Raw genomic sequence first — 16,667 nt, forward strand, 5'->3', positions numbered from 1 at the left:
GGGTATAGAATCGACCGGCTCGGCAAAAAATTTCATAAAATTGGTGTCGTGAAACTGTCCCATGCCCCCTGACTCGACAGCGCCACCTAAAAATTCACCCCTATGGGAGAGGAGCCTGGTTTATTTTGGAAAACACACACAAAAAGCAGAACAGTGATAGAGAATGGGGGGACAAGCATAAAAATGAATTGAAGCACTGCTCTATGACAGACAGGAAGTCGGCCATTTTGGATCAAAAATTCGCCACTTCATTCGCAGCGTGTTTTCAAAACGCTACTAGTCTCAGGTTTTTGGTCCAAATGAGCTCAGATTTCACATGCCACATCCAGACACATGGGTTTTCAAAAGTTATCCACGTTTTCTCCGAATTCCACACGGTTCGCCCGTACGCCGCCACCGAAATACGCCTTCGTTTCCTGTTTTTTCAATGTCCTCTCACGACCACAGGCATTGCCCTACAGAGCTCACATTCACATCACATATGCAAGATTGGGCCTTGAATGGAATGCAATATTAATTTTAATCAAAATGAACACTATAGCGCCCCCTACCATAGAGGTGAAATGCCAACATTATCCAATTCCTATGAAATTTGGGGCATCAATTCATGGTCTCAGAAGAAACAAAAAATTACATTAGGGCCATGGGTTATTTTCCACTGTTGGCCACCAGGGGCGCAATGAATTGAAAAGAAATTGGCACTTGGCACTTTGACTTGCATGTCTATGAATCATATCTACTCCTAGGTTTTTCATCCGAATTACATCAAACTCCACATACAGCATGTACATATGTCGATTGTCAATAATCATCCACGTTTTGGGGATATTCTTTATGGTTCATGAGTAGGATGCCCTCAAAATATGACTTCGTCATTGGATTTAAATTCCTACACGACTTTTCCTTAAGTGCAAATGAAACCTATCTAGTCCTAGGTTTTTCATCCAAATTTCCTCAAACTCCACATACAGCATGTACACATGATTATTGTCAATAATCATCCACGTTTTGGGGATATTCTTTCTGGTTTATGCACAGCACACTGTCAAAATATGACTGCTTTCCTGCATATTTGATTCCCTCTCACAGACACGTGGATCAGACTAAAAAGCTCAAATTCTAATCACTGATGCGGATTAAAACTGTGAATAGAGAACCATTATAAATATGTGGCCAGTGACCTCCATAGCGCCCCCTACTGTACAGGTAAAAAACTCAACTTTGTCCGATTGGCATGAAAGTTGGTGATATCATTGTGGACCTCAAAAGAGGCAAAAAAGTCCATTACACCATACCTGTATTGTGCACGAGGTTGCCGGTTCAACGCCGTGGACCTCCATTATAATGTGTTGGTCACACATATTTATATAGAAACTGTGTGAAGGGGGGCGGATTGCGGCCGTGGGGTGGCCGGGCGGGGAAAATGGTGTGTGGGGGCAGTGGCCAGCCCCGGGCGGTTGCATGGGGGGGCGGTCGCATGGGGGGCGAGGGCCATCATCGCCGCTTGCGGCTTTAATTAGCCCTCGCCATTCACAAAGTGATGGCGAGGGGTATTGTTCTTCCATGGTTTCTTTTTATTATTCTTTTTTTTCCGCCCAAACGATCCCATTTTTCACCCCCTGAACATGAACGAAAAGTCCCACATATATATATAGGATCGACCGGCTCGGCGAAAAATTTCATAAAATTGGCATCACAACAATGTCCAATGAACACAGGCTCGACAGCGCCGCCTAGAAAATTCAAAATTTTAAAATGAATTGGGAGCTGACATGCATTTTTTGCCCTAGCTCGACGAAATTCACACCAGTGATAGAGCTCATGGAGACAAGCAAAAAAGCCAATCATAGTGCGGCCCTAGGACTGACCGGAAGTCGGCCATTTTGAATCAAAAATTAGCCAATTTTTTCACTGCGTGTTTTCAAAATGCATCTCCTCCCAGGTTTTTGGTCCAAATGAGCTCAGATTTCACATGCCACATCTAGACACATGGGGTTTCATAAAACATCCGTTTTTTCCACGAATTCCACACGGTTCGCCCGTACGCCGCCACCAAAATACGCCTTCGTTTCCTGTTTTTTCAATGTCCTCTCACGACCACAGGCATTGCCCTACAGAGCTCACATTCACATCACATATGTGAGATTGGGGCATGAATGGAATGCAATATTAATTTTAATCAAAATGAACACTATAGCGCCCCCTACCATAGGGGTGAAACGCAAACATTATCGGATTCCTATGAAATTTGGGGAATAAATTGGGGGCATGACATGGAGAAAAAAATTATATTATGGGCATAGGTCTTTTTACTCCCTTGGCCACCAGGGGCGCAAAGACTCCAAAAAAAATCATTGAAAAATGTCTGACACGCACATGCATTGGTCTACACAGCTCAAATTCACATCACACATGTGACATCAGGGCATTAATAGAATGCACTTTAATTGTAATCAAAATGAACACTATAGCGCCCCCTACCATAGGGGTGAAACACAAACATTATCAGATTCCTACAAAATTCGGGGAATCAATTGGGGGCATGACGTGAACAAAAAAAATAATATTACGGGCATAGGTCATATTTCACACTTGGCCACTAGGGGTGCAAACAATCAAAAAAATTATCATTAAAACATGTCTGACACGCTCATACATTGGTCTAAACAGCTCAAATTGACATCACAGATGTGACATCAGGGCATTAATAGAATGCACTATTAATTGTAATCAAAATGAACACTTTAGCGCCCCCTACCATAGGGGTGTAACACAAACATTATCAGATTCCTACGAAATTCGGAAAATAAATTGAGGGCATGACGTGGACAAAAAAATAATATCACGGGTATAGGTCATTTTTCACACTTGGCCACCAGGGGCGCACAAACAAAAAACAAATCATTAAAAAATGTCTGACACACATGTATATTGGTCTAGACAGCTCAAATTCACATCACACATATGACATCAGGGCACTGATAGATTGCACTATTAATTGTTATCTAAATGAACATTATAGCGCCCCCTACAGTATTGGTAAAATACACAACTTTGTCCGATTGGTAAGAAACTTGGGGAGATAATTGTGCACCTCAAAAGAGGCAAAAAAGTCCATTACACCATACCTGTATTGTACACGAGGTTGCCGGTTCAATGCCGTGGACCTCCATTATAATGTGTTTGTCACACATATTTATATAGAAACTGTGTGAAGGGGGGTGGATTGCGGCCGTGGGGTGGCCGGGTGGGGAAAATGGTGCGTGGGGGCGGTGGCCGGCCCCGGGCGGTCGCGTGGGGTGGCGGTCGCGCGGGTGGCGAGGGCTATCATCGCCGCTCGCGGCTTTAAATTAACATTGTTCTTCCTTTCCTCCTTTCTTTTTTTCTGCCCAAACAAATGCATTTTTCACCCCCTGAACATTAACGAAAAGTCTCACATGGGGGTATAGAATCGACCGGCTTGGTGAAAAATTTCATAAAATTGGTGTCAGGAAAATGTCCCATGCCCCCTGACTCGACAGCGCCACCTAAAATTTCACCCCTATGGGAGAGGAGCCTGGTTAATTTTGGAAAACACGCACAAAATTCGGAACAGTGATAGAGCACCTTCGGACAAGCATAAAAATGAATAGAAGCACTGCTCTATGACAAACAGTAAGTCGGCCATATTGGATCGAATATTCGCCATATTTTCCGCTGTGTGTTTTCAAAACGCTACTAGTCTCAGGTTTTTGGTCCAAATGAGCTCAGATTTCAGATGCCACATCCAGACACATAGGTTTTCATAAAACATCCACGTTTTGTCCGAATTCCACACGGTTCGCCCGTACGGCGCCAAAAAAAACTGCCTTTGTTTCCTGTTATTTCGATGTCCTCTCACGACCACAGGCAATGCTCTACAGAGCTCACATTCACATCACATATGTGTGATTGGGGCATGAATGGAATGCAATATTAATTTTAATAAAAATGAACACTATAGCGCCCCCTACCTTAGGGGTGAATCGCCAACATTATCGGATTCCCTCCAAATTCAGGGAATAAATCGATGGCATCAGAAGAAACAAAAAATTACATTATGGTCATGAGTCATTTTCCACGTTTGGCCACCAGGGGCGTAAACACTAAAAAAAAATCATTAAAAAATTTGTTATACGCACATACATTGTTCTAGACAGCTGAAATTCTCATCACACATGTGATATTAGTGTATTAATAGAATGCACTATTAATTGTTATATAAATGAACACTATAGCGCCCCCTACAGTATTGGTAAAATACTCAAATTTGTCCGATTGGCATGAAACTTGGGGAGATCATTTTGGGCATTAAAAGGGGCAAAAAAGTCAATTACACCATACCTGTATTGTGCACGAGGTTGCCGGTTCAACACCGTGGACCTCCATTATAATGTGTTGGTCACACATATTTATATAGAAACTGTGTGAAGGGGGGCGGATTGTGGCTGTGGGGTGGCCGGGCGGGAGGAATGGTGCATGGGGACAGTGGCCAGACCCGGGCGGTCGCGTGGGGTGGCGGTCGCGCGGGTGGCGAGGGCTATCATCGCCGCTCGCGGCTTTAAATTAACATTGTTCTTCCTTTCCTCCTTTCGTTTTTTCTGCCCAAACAAATGCATTTTTCACCCCCTGAACATGCACGAAAAGTCTCACATGGGGGTATAGGATCGACCGGCTCGGTGAAAAATTTCATAAAATTGGTGTCGGGAAAATGTCCCATGCCCCCTGACTCGACGGCGCCACCTAAAATTTCACCCCTATGGGAGAGGAGCCTGGTTTATTTTGGAATACATGCACAAAAATCGGAACAGTGATAGAGAATGGGGAGGCAAGCATAAAAATGAATAGAAGCACTGCTCTATGACGAACAGTAAGTCGGCCATATTGGATCAAAAATTCGCCACTTCATTCGCAGCGTGTTTTCAAAACGCTACTAGTCTCAGGTTTTTGGTCCAAATGAGCTCAGATTTCACATGCCACATCCAGACACATGGGTTTTCATAAAACATCCACGTTTTGTCCGAATTCCACACGGTTCTTCCGTACGCCGCCAAAGAAACCCGCCTTTGTTTCCTGTTATTTCGATGTCCTCTCACGACCACAGGCATTGCCCTACAGAGCTCACATTCACATCACATATGCGAGATTTGGGCATGAATGGAATTCAATATTAATTTTAATCAAAATGAACACTATAGCGCCCCCTACCATAGGGGTGAATCGCCAACATTATCGGATTCCTTTGAAATTCGGGGAATAAATCGATGGCATCAGAAGAAACAAAAAATTACATTATGGCCATGAGTCATTTTCCACGTTTGGCCACCAGGTGCGCAAACACTCAAAAAAAATCATTAAAAAATTTCTTACACGCACATACATTGTTCTAGACAGCTGAAATTCTCATCACACATGTGATATCAGGGTATTAATAGAATGCACTATTAATTGTTATCTAAATGAACACTATAGCGCCCCCTACAGTATTGGTAAAATACTCAACTTTGTCCTATTGGCATGAAACTTGTGAAGATAATTTTGGGCATTAAAAGGGGCAAAAAAGTCATTTACACCATACCTGTTTTATGTACGTGGTGTCCGGTCCAACGCCTTGCAAAGCCATTGTAATGTGTTGGTCACACATATTTATATAGAAACTGTGTGAAGGGGGGCGGATTGTGGCCGTGGGGTGGCCGGGCGGGAGGAATGATGCATGGGGACAGTGGCCAGACCCGGGCGGTCGCGTGGGGGGGCGGTTGCGCGGGTGGCGAGGGCTATCATCGCCGCTCGCGGCTTTAAATTAACATTGTTCTTCCTTCCCTCCTTTCGTTTTTTCTGCCCAAACAAATGCATTTTTCACCCCCTGAACATGCACGAAAAGTCTCACATGGGGGTATAGAATCGACCGGCTCGGTGAAAAATTTCATAAAATTGGTGTCGGGAAAATGTCCCATGCCCCCTGACTCGACGGCGCCACCTAAAATTTCACCCCTATGGGAGAGGAGCCTGGTTAATTTTGGAAAACATGCACAAAATTCGGAACAGTGATAGAGCACCATGAGACAAGCATAAAAATGAATTGAAGCACTGCTCTATGACAGACAGTAAGTCGGCCATATTGGATCGAATATTCGCCACTTCATTTGCAGCGTGTTTTCAAAACGCTACTAGTCTCAGGTTTTTGGTCCAAATGAGCTCAGATTTCACATGCCACATCTGGACACATGGGTTTTCATAAAACATCCACGTTTTGTCCGAATTCCACACGGTTCGCCCGTACGCCGCTGCCGAAAAATGCCTTTGTTTCCTGTTATTTCGATGTCCTCTCACGACCACAGGCATTGCCCTACAGAGCTCACATTCACATCACATATGCGAGATTGGGGCATGAATGGAATGCAATATTAATTTTAATCAAAATGAACACTATAGCGCCCCCTACCTTAGGGGTGAATCGCCAACATTATCGGATTCCTTCGAAATTTGGGGTATAAATCGGTAGCATCAGAAGAAACAAAAAATTACATTATGGCCATGAGTCATTTTCCACGGTTGGCCACCAGGGGCGAAAACACTCAAAAAAATCATTAAAAAATGTGTTACACGCACATACATTGTTCTAGACAGCTGAAATTCTCATCACACATGTGGTATTAGTGTATTAATAGAATGCATTAATAATTGTTATATAAATGAACACTATAGCGCCCCCTACAGTATTGGTAAAATACTCAACTTTGTCCGATTGGCATGAAACTTGGGGAGATAATTGGGCACTTCAAAAGAGGCAAAAAAGTCCATTACATCATACCTGTATTGTGCACGAGGTTGCCGGTTCAACCCCGTGGACCTCCATTATAATGTGTTGGTCACACATATTTATATAGAAACTGTGAGAAGGGGGGCGGGTTGCGGCCGTGGGGTGGCCAGGCGGGGAAAATGGTGCGTGGGGGCGGTGGCCGGCCCCGGGCAGTCGCGTGGGGTGGCGGTCGCGCGGGTGGCGAGGGCTATCATCGCCGCTCGCGGCTTTAATTATTATTTTTTTTCTCCCCCTGGGATCGCAATTTTCACCCCCTGAACGTCGACGAAAAGTCTCACATGGGGGTATCAAATCGACCGGCTTGGCAAAAAATTCAAGAAAATATGCATCACGAAAATGACCCACACACACTGGCTCGACAGCGCCACCTAGAAAATTCAAAATTTTAAAATGAATTGGGAGCCGACACGCATTTTTTCGCCCTAGCTTGACGAAATTCACACCAGTGATAGAGCTCATGGAGACAAGCAAAAAAGCCAATCATAGTGCGGCCCTAGGACGGACAGGAAGTCGGCTATATTGAATCGAAAATTCGCCAAATTTTTCGCTGCGTGTTTTCAAAACGCTACTAGTCTCAGGTTTTTGGTCCAAATGAGCTCAGATTTCACATGCCACATCCAGACACATGGGTTTTCAAAAGTTATCCACGTTTTCTCCAAATTCCACACGGTTCGTCCGTACGCCGCCACCGAAATATGCCTTCGTTTCCTGTTTTTTCGATGTCCTCTCACGACCACAGGCATTGCCCTACAGAGCTCACATTCACATCACATATGCGAGATTGGGGCATGAGTGGAATGCAATATTAATTTTAATCAAAATGAACACTATAGCGCCCCCTACCATAGGGGTGAAACGCAAACATTATCGGATTCCTACGAAATTCGGGGAATAAATTGGGGGCATGACGTGGACCAAAAAATAATATTACGGGCATAGGTCATTTTTTACACTTGGCCACCAGGGGCGCAAAGACTCCAAAAAAAATCATTTAAAAATGTCTGACACGCACATGCATTGGTCTACACAGCTCAAATTCACATCACACGTGTGATATGAGGGTATTAATAAAATGGATTATTAATTGTAATCAAAATGAACACTATAGCGCCCCCTATCATAGGGGTGAAACGCCGATATTATCGGATTCCTACGAAATTCGGGGAATAAATCAGTGGCATCAGAAGAAACAAAAAATTACATTATGGCCATGAGTAATTTTCCACGGTTGGCCACCAGGGGCGCAAATACTAAAAAAAAAATCATAAAAAAATTTCTGACACGCACATGCATTGGTCTACACAGCTCAAATTCACATCACACATGTGATGTGAGGGTATTAATAGAATGCACTATTAATTGTTATCTAAATGAACACTATAGCGCCCCCTACAGTATTGGTAAAATACACAACTTTGTCCGATTGGCATGAAACTTGGGGAGATAACTGTGAGCATTAAAAGGGTCAAAAAAGTCCATTACACCATACCTGTATTATGTACGTGGTTGCCGGTGCAAAGCCACAGACCCCTCTCATATAGAGTCAGAGCCACACAGCTCAGGGCCACACTGCATATTAACATTGTTCTTCGTTTTTCCGCCAAAACAATCGCATTTTTCACCCCCTGAACATTCACGAAAAGTCTCACATGGGGGTATAGAATCGACCGGCTCGGCAAAAAATGTCATAAAATTTGTGTCGGGAAAATGTCCCATGCCCCCTGACTCGACGGCGCCACCTAAAAATTCACCCCTATGGGAGAGGAGCCTGGTTTATTTTGGAAAACACACACAAAAAGCAGAACAGTGATAGAGAATGGGGGGACAAGCATAAAAATGAATTGAAGCACTGCTCTATGACAGACAGGAAGTCGGCCATTTTGGATCAAAAATTCGCCACTTCATTCGCAGCGTGTTTTCAAAACGCTACTAGTCTCAGGTTTTTGGTCCAAATGAGCTCAGATTTCACATGCCGCATCCAGACACATGGGTTTTCAAAAGTTATCGACGTTTTCTCCAAATTCCACACGGTTCGCCCGTACGCCGCCACCGAAATATGCCTTCGTTTCCTGTTTTTTCGATGTCCTCTCACGACCACAGGCATTGCCCTACAGAGCTCACATTCACATCACATATGCGAGATTGGGGCATGAATGGAATGCAATATTAATTTTAATCAAAATGAATACTATAGCGCCCCCTACCATAGGGGTGAAACGACAACATTAACGGATTCCTACGAAATTCGGGAAATAAATTGGGGGCATGACGTGGACCAAAAAATAATATTACGGGCATAGGTCATTTTTCACACTTGGCCACCAGGGGCGCAAAGACTCCAAAAAAAATCATTTAAAAATGCCTGACACGCACATGCATTGGTCTACACAGCTCAAATTCACATCACACGTGTGATATGAGGGTATTAATAGAATGCACTATTAATTGTTATCTAAATGAACACTATAGCGCCCCCTACAGTATTGGTAAAATACACAACTTTGTCCGATTGGCATGAAACTTGGGGAGATAATTGGGGGCATTAAAAGGGTCAAAAAAGTCAATTATACCATACCTGTATTATGTACACGGTTGTCGGTGCAAAGCCACAGACCCCTCTCATATAGAGTCAGGGCCACACAGCCCAGGGCCACACTGCATATTAACATTGTTCTTCGTTTTTCCGCCAAAACAATCGCATTTTTCACCCCTTGAACATTCACGAAAAGTCTCACATGGGGGTATAGAATCGACCGGCTCTGCGAAAAATTTCATAAAATTGGTGTCGGGAAAATGTCCCATGCCCCCTGACTTGACAGCGCCACCCAGAAAATTCAAAATTTTAAAATGAATTGGGAGCCGACACTCATTTTTCGCCCTAGCTTGACGAAATTCACACCAGTGATAGAGCTCATGGAGACAAGCAAAAAAGCCAATCATAGTGCGGCCCTAGGACGGACAGGAAGTCGGCTATATTGAATCGAAAATTCGCCAAATTTTTCGTTGCGTGTTTTCAAAACGCTACTAGTCTCAGGTTTTTGGTCCAAATGAGCTCAGATTTCACATGCCACATCCAGACACATGGGTTTTCAAAAGTTATCCACGTTTTCTCCGAATTCCACATGGTTCGCCCATACGGCGCCACCGAAATACGCCTTTGTTTCCTGTTTTTTCGATGTCCTCTCACGGCCACAGGCATTGCCCTACACAGCTCAAATTCACATCACACGTGTGATGTGAGGGTATTAATAGAATGCACTATTAATTGTTATCTAAATGAACACTATAGCGCCCCCTACAGTATTGGTAAAATACACAACTTTGTCCGATTGGCATGAAACTTGGGGAGATAATTGGGGGCATTAAAAGGGTCAAAAAAGTCAATTATACCATACCTGTATTATGTACATGGTTGCCGGTGCAAAGCCACAGACCCCTCTCATATAGAGTCAGAGCCACACAGCCCAGGGCCACACTGCATATTAACATTGTTCTTCGTTTTTCCGCCAAAACAATCGCATTTTTCACCCCCTGAACATTCACGAAAAGTCTCACATGGGGGTATAAAATCGACTGGCTTGGTGAAAAATTTCATAAAATTGGTGTCGGGAAAATGACCCATGCCCCCTGACTCGACAGCGCCACCTAAAACTTCACCCCTATGGGAGAGGAGCCTGTTTAATTTTGGAATACATTCACAAAATTCTGAACAGTGATAGAGCACCATCGGACAAGCATAAAAATGAATTGAAGTACTGCTCTATGACAGACAGGAAGTCGGCCATTTTTGATAAAAAATTCGCCACTTCATTCGCAGCGTGTTTTCAAAACGCTACTAGTCTCAGGTTTTTGGTCCAAATGAGCTCAGATTTCACATGCCACATCCAGACACATGGGTTTTCAGAAGTTATCCACGTTTTCTCCGAATTCCACACGGTTCGCCCGTACGCCGCCACCGAAATACGCCTTCGTTTCCTGTTTTTTCGATGTCCTCTCACGACCACAGGCATTGCCCTACAGAGCTCACATTCACATCACATATGCGAGATTGGGGCATGAATGGAATGAAATATTAATTTTAATCAAAATGAACACCATAGCGCCCCCTACCATAGGGGTGAAACGCCAACATTATCGGATTCCTGCGAAATTCAGGGAATAAATCGGTGGCATCAGAAGAAACAAAAAATTACATTATGGCCATGGGTTATTTTCCACTGTTGGCCACCAGGGGCGCAATGAATTGAAAAGAAATTGGCACTTGGCACTTTGACTTACATGTCTATGAATTATATCTACTCCTAGGTTTTTCATCCAAATTACATCAAACTCCACATACAGTATGTGCATATGTCGATTGTCAATAATCAACCACGTTTTGGGGATATTCTTTCTGGTTTATGCACAGCACACTGTCAAAATATGACTGCTTTCCTGCATAATTTATTCCCTCTCACAGACACATTGATCAGCCTAAAAAGCTCAAATTCTAATCACTGATACAGAATAAAACTGTGAATAGAGAAACATAATGAGCAGATGGACAGTGACCTCTATAGCGCCCCCTACTGTACTGGTAAAAAACACAACTTTGTCCGATTGGCATGAAACTTGGGAAGATAATTGTGAACCTCAAAGGGGGCAAAAAAGTCCATTACACCATACCTGTATTGTGCACGAGGTTGCCGGTTCAACGCCGTGGACCTCCATTATAATGTGTTGGTCACAGATATTTCTATAGAAACTGTGTGAAGGGGGGCGGATTGCGGCCGTGGGGTGGCCGGGTGGGGAAAATGGTGCGTGGGGGCAGTGGCCAGCCCCGGGCGGTTGCATGGGGGGGCGGTCGCATGGGGGGCGAGGGCCATCATCGCCGCTTGCGGCTTTAATTATGAGTTTAAAACTCGTAATTAGGACTTTTAAAACTACTAATTATGAGTTTAAAACTCGTAATTAGGACTTTTAAAACTACTAATTATGAGTGTAAAACTCGTAATTAGGACTTTTAAAAGTATGAATTATGAGTTTATAACTCGTAATTTTGGGAATGTAACATTTACAAAAAGTGAACCTTATCAATTTTGATTAAATGAATTTGGTATTTTAATAATTTCCTCAATAAACCAGCGGGGTTGTGACCAGCTAGCACTCTGCTCAGACCAGGAAAACGAGCGCTCACAGACACAGAGCACAGCTCATGAGTGGTCAGAACAGCACTCAGGGCCCACTGATTTGTTCAAGACGCCAGAAACTTTACTGGAGCTTAATTTATTCATTTTTTAAAAGTATGTAGGTGATAAACATAACAGTCCTCCTCCTGTCTCCTCTGCTCTGTACACTCAGTTGCAGTGTGCTACAAGCTCAATTAAGACTTTAAAAGTCCTAATTACGAGTTTTAAACTCATAATTAGTAGTTTTAAAACTCATAATTACGAGTTTTAAACTCATAATTAGTAGTTTTTAAAGTCCTAATTACGAGTTTTAAACTCCTAATTACGAGTTTAAAACTAATAATTACGAGTTTTAAACTCCTAATTACGAGTTTAAAACGACTAATTACGAGTTTAAAACTACTAATTACGAGTTTAAAACTCGTAATTTCGACTTTCTGTGGGGCTTTTATTCTTTTTTTTCATGGCGGAAATAGGCTTCCATATCCATAAGCCCCAGATGGATTTTTGTGAGTTTGTAAACTCACAAATACCACAAGAATTCATCTTGGTGTGCAAGGTTTGTATTTTAGTTTAAAAAAATGTGCATTTTTGTCCCTCAAAATGTCCTGTAACTCTTGATTTCCATCACTGCACTGAACAAACACTATTTGGTCAGTTGCCAAGGGGGATTTTGGAATTTAGTGAAAAATCAGTTTTGAATGTAATTTTTTTTAATTGTTTTGACTGAGAGCAAAACGTTGAAGTTCCTCTGGAGTCAGTTTGACCCCATTGTGTTTCTCTTATAACTCAGCCAAAAAATAGCATTTTCTTATAATTTTGGGTTCTATAATTAGCCTAACTTCTCAGATTAATGTACTGATACATGATACTGATGTATGCCTTACATTTGCCTTACATTTATACATTTAGAGTCAATAGGCCTTTTTATGTGGAAAAAGTCAATTCTTTGATATTATATGAGTGAAATGACTGTACTGAAATAAAAATATTTGGTTAATTAGAAGGTGGGAGGGGTCTAAATTTGGTGTGACTGCAGTTTTTGAAAAATGTGAGATTTTTGAATGAGAGCAAAAAGTGATGTTGAAGTTTCTTGGGGTTATGATCCCAGCCATTTTCCTATTCATTTCAACAGGATTCAGGGAGTTATGCTTACATTTCTGTGTTTGGCCTTTCATCCCAACTTCAATCAAACTTCAGAGTGCCAGCTTTTATAAAATATACATCTTAGAGGACCTAATTTACATGGATATTTACTTGATTTTAGATTTATAATTTTTCAGTTTTAATGCCACAAAACCTCTGCAAAAACCCAGTGTTTACATATAGCTAAATAGTGTTTTTATTCATATTTCTTCAAAAATCATTCAAAGCAGATTTTTGCCTCAGAATTTATGATCTTTAATGAAATGAATGTTCAGAGCCGTTTGACAGTGCAGGTAAACAGCAGAAGACCAGCTTGCGTTTGGAGCCAAGTCTATGGACAGTGGAACTAGGCTTTTTCTAATACAGGATCAGGACTAACACAGGGATAAAATATCACTCTAAATATTTAATTAGAGCTTTAGAACAACTAAAACACACAAATTGAACAGAGCCATAGTCTCCTATAGAAACCTGTACCTCCATAAGACATGTTCTCTGACAGGCAGAGCCCAGGGTTTGTGCTGTTCAGTGCAGTGAACAGCACAAACCCTGGGTGCACAGTGAAAGTGTTATCTGTGCACCCAGTGACCACTGAAAGTGTACAAGGGGGTCCATTTCGTTCATGTAATTATTATTATTATTATTATTTTTTATTTTTTTTATTTTATTTTATCACAATATTTTGACAAATGCACTTGTCAAATCACCAAACAGTTACAGTACATTTTGAGGGGCAAAAATGCACATTTTCACATACAACGTACTGACCAAAATTTCCAAATATTAAAATAAATGTGGTGTCTGTGCATTAGCTGAAGTCAGGTTAAATTGACCCCAGAGGAACTTCAGCATAAGGGTTAAAGGAGAAATCACACAGACCAATCAATGTTTAGAAATGTCTTGCACATAGTAATAATAATAGTTTTATTTATATAGTATATAGTACACTAAAAGACACTGATAATGAAACATTTAGAACAGTAAATTATGAAAAATATACTGAGAAATATACCATTATTATATATGTTTTGTTTAGCCTACTACATTTTATAAGAAATGTAGTTTAAAGATTAGGGTTTCTCCACAATAAACCTCTAAATGCAAAGCTATTACAAATAAGAGTTCCTATTGAAGTATTTACAATTCACAAAAAAGTTCAAATATATCACTTTAAAATACCATAGTGATTTCATTGGTACAAATGGCACCAATCCCTCAAATCTTTACATTTTTTGGGAGATTTTACACTTTTAAACCTGTAGGTGTCGCTCTAACCCTGCGATCTGCCACCTGTTGCTTTACCTGTTAGTTTTCAACAGGCTGTTCTATCTGCGCAAATAATGTAATTAAGTAATTGTATAGATATTTCAGTTGTAATAAACCAAAATAAGATATTAACAAAATTCAGTACATTATTTATTTCAGTGGGTGAATAGTGAGTGGTGTAATTCCTTTGTTTCTTTGTTTATATTGGTAAGGCCTCAGACTGGACCAGACGCTGCATCATTCTCTCCGGATTCGCAGCCCATTGTGAAGAACCACTCCATCGTCTCACAGTGATGATGTCAGAGAGGAAGCGCCAACCCAAACCTGGCACACAGTGGCACAAATCGAGGATGCCCAGACAGCAGGGGCATTATAGCATTACCCTGTGAGGAAGTGGTGCGTCTGATAAACAGTAAGGTCTCTGCCAGTGGATCGGAGCCAGCAGGCATAGACATAACTCTAAACTCTGTGGACAGGATATTAACCGAATTATTTCAATTTAGCTGTAACATTTTTTTATTTTTTTTTAATCTTATTTATTTGTAATTTTAGGCTTAACTTTCCTATGAAAGGTTCTTAAAATAGCCATGCAAGTCATTATTCTATTAATAGAGTATAATCGTTTTTGTTTTTTTTTAAATATGTAATTAGCTTCTTAATTAAAATGTCTAAGGATTCTGTCCATAAAATAATAAAAAGTTATACTGAATATTTTAGACATTTAATTTACATTCAACACATTTAATTACAGCTTACAAGCTTGGTAAAATTTCATCATCATCTAAATAAAATTATATATTCTTCATGTTATAATACACTATAATATAAAATATAAACTAACATTTAACTACTGTGCCTCATTTCTAAAATAAAAATGTCTGAACCAATACGATAAATAAGACTCTGCCCTACAACCCGTCCATTTAAAATTCATTTATAATTCACCATTGATTGAACACGATTTTTAATTTATTTATTTTTTCACTTTGCATACCTGCATTTTTGGTCATTCATAATTCATGAGGAAGATTTTTTTTTTTTTTGGCATACACAAAGTAAAGATTCTTATCCTTCATGTGGCCAACTCCATTAACATATTTTTTGTGACTTTAATTTGTCTCTACAAATTTCACTACATTTCTCTTCTACCATGACAATAACACAATAATGATACCATTGAGCACATAGATCGTATATAAATTATTTTCTGTGTTACTCTCTATTTTTCTGATCTTACAGTAACAAAAATACCACTTTATATTTGACCAAAAATATGCATGTATTACATACATAGATTTTTGTCCTTTTCCACTCCGTGTTCCTCCTAAATCTCAATGTCCCTCCTCTGTGTTTTATGCTGTCCCTGTGCAGCTGGTGGGGTGCGTCCCATTAGTCCCGACATGCAGAGGCACTGAATCTGTAAAGGTCGTGACCCTTCGCAGCGGGCCAACTCACACATCTGCGTGCCCCGGGATGCCCAAAAAACCCGCTCCCCCCCACCCAAATACGCACCCCCAAATACACACACGAATACTATGAGGACAGGCAAAGTACAGAAGATTCGTACTTGATTAAAACTACAGTTACATACTTAAATCTTTAGTTTAAAAGTAAGAAAAAATATTTGTCCCTGCATTAAATAAAAATGTATTTTAATAACTAATGTTAAAGATACTGAAGTTAAAATAAATACTGAAGATGAGAAAGTCAGTGATATGTCCACCAAATGAAGGCCGTACTAAGTGTGTGGCTAAAACTAGACTTACCATAGATCAGATTTAAAAAAATTAATAAATAAAAATCTTCATTCATTCATCGCACTTGTAAAAAACATTGGCATATCTGGACCCCACTCCTCCTTCCTCCTCCTCTTCTCAAACGGGAGGGGTGCACAGCTGCCCGGGCCTGTGAGCTGTGCTGCTGCAGGAATCTGCTTTAATTGGATGGAGGCTTGGGAAAGACCACTCTTTGTCGGTCACCTGTTTTTGAACTGTGTCCAAAAGCACTGGATCGTGACCAGAGGCTGAGGCAGGTGTGGGGAGGAAGAAAGGACTCTTTTTTTTTTTTTTTTTTTTTTTTTGATAAATTAGGGAATGAAAGGTTTCTATAAAATAAAAGTCTTCTTCAAAAGTTGAAAATATACAGATATGTTATAGAGGCTTTGTGGACATCATGGTAACTGATAATGGCTTTTACATTAATATAAGCAAAGTAAATTTATATTATATTTATTTTTTATATTAAATTTA

Source organism: Periophthalmus magnuspinnatus, chromosome 18 (genome assembly GCF_009829125.3).
Source record: "Periophthalmus magnuspinnatus isolate fPerMag1 chromosome 18, fPerMag1.2.pri, whole genome shotgun sequence".
NCBI classification, from domain to species: Eukaryota; Metazoa; Chordata; class Actinopteri; order Gobiiformes; family Gobiidae; genus Periophthalmus; species Periophthalmus magnuspinnatus.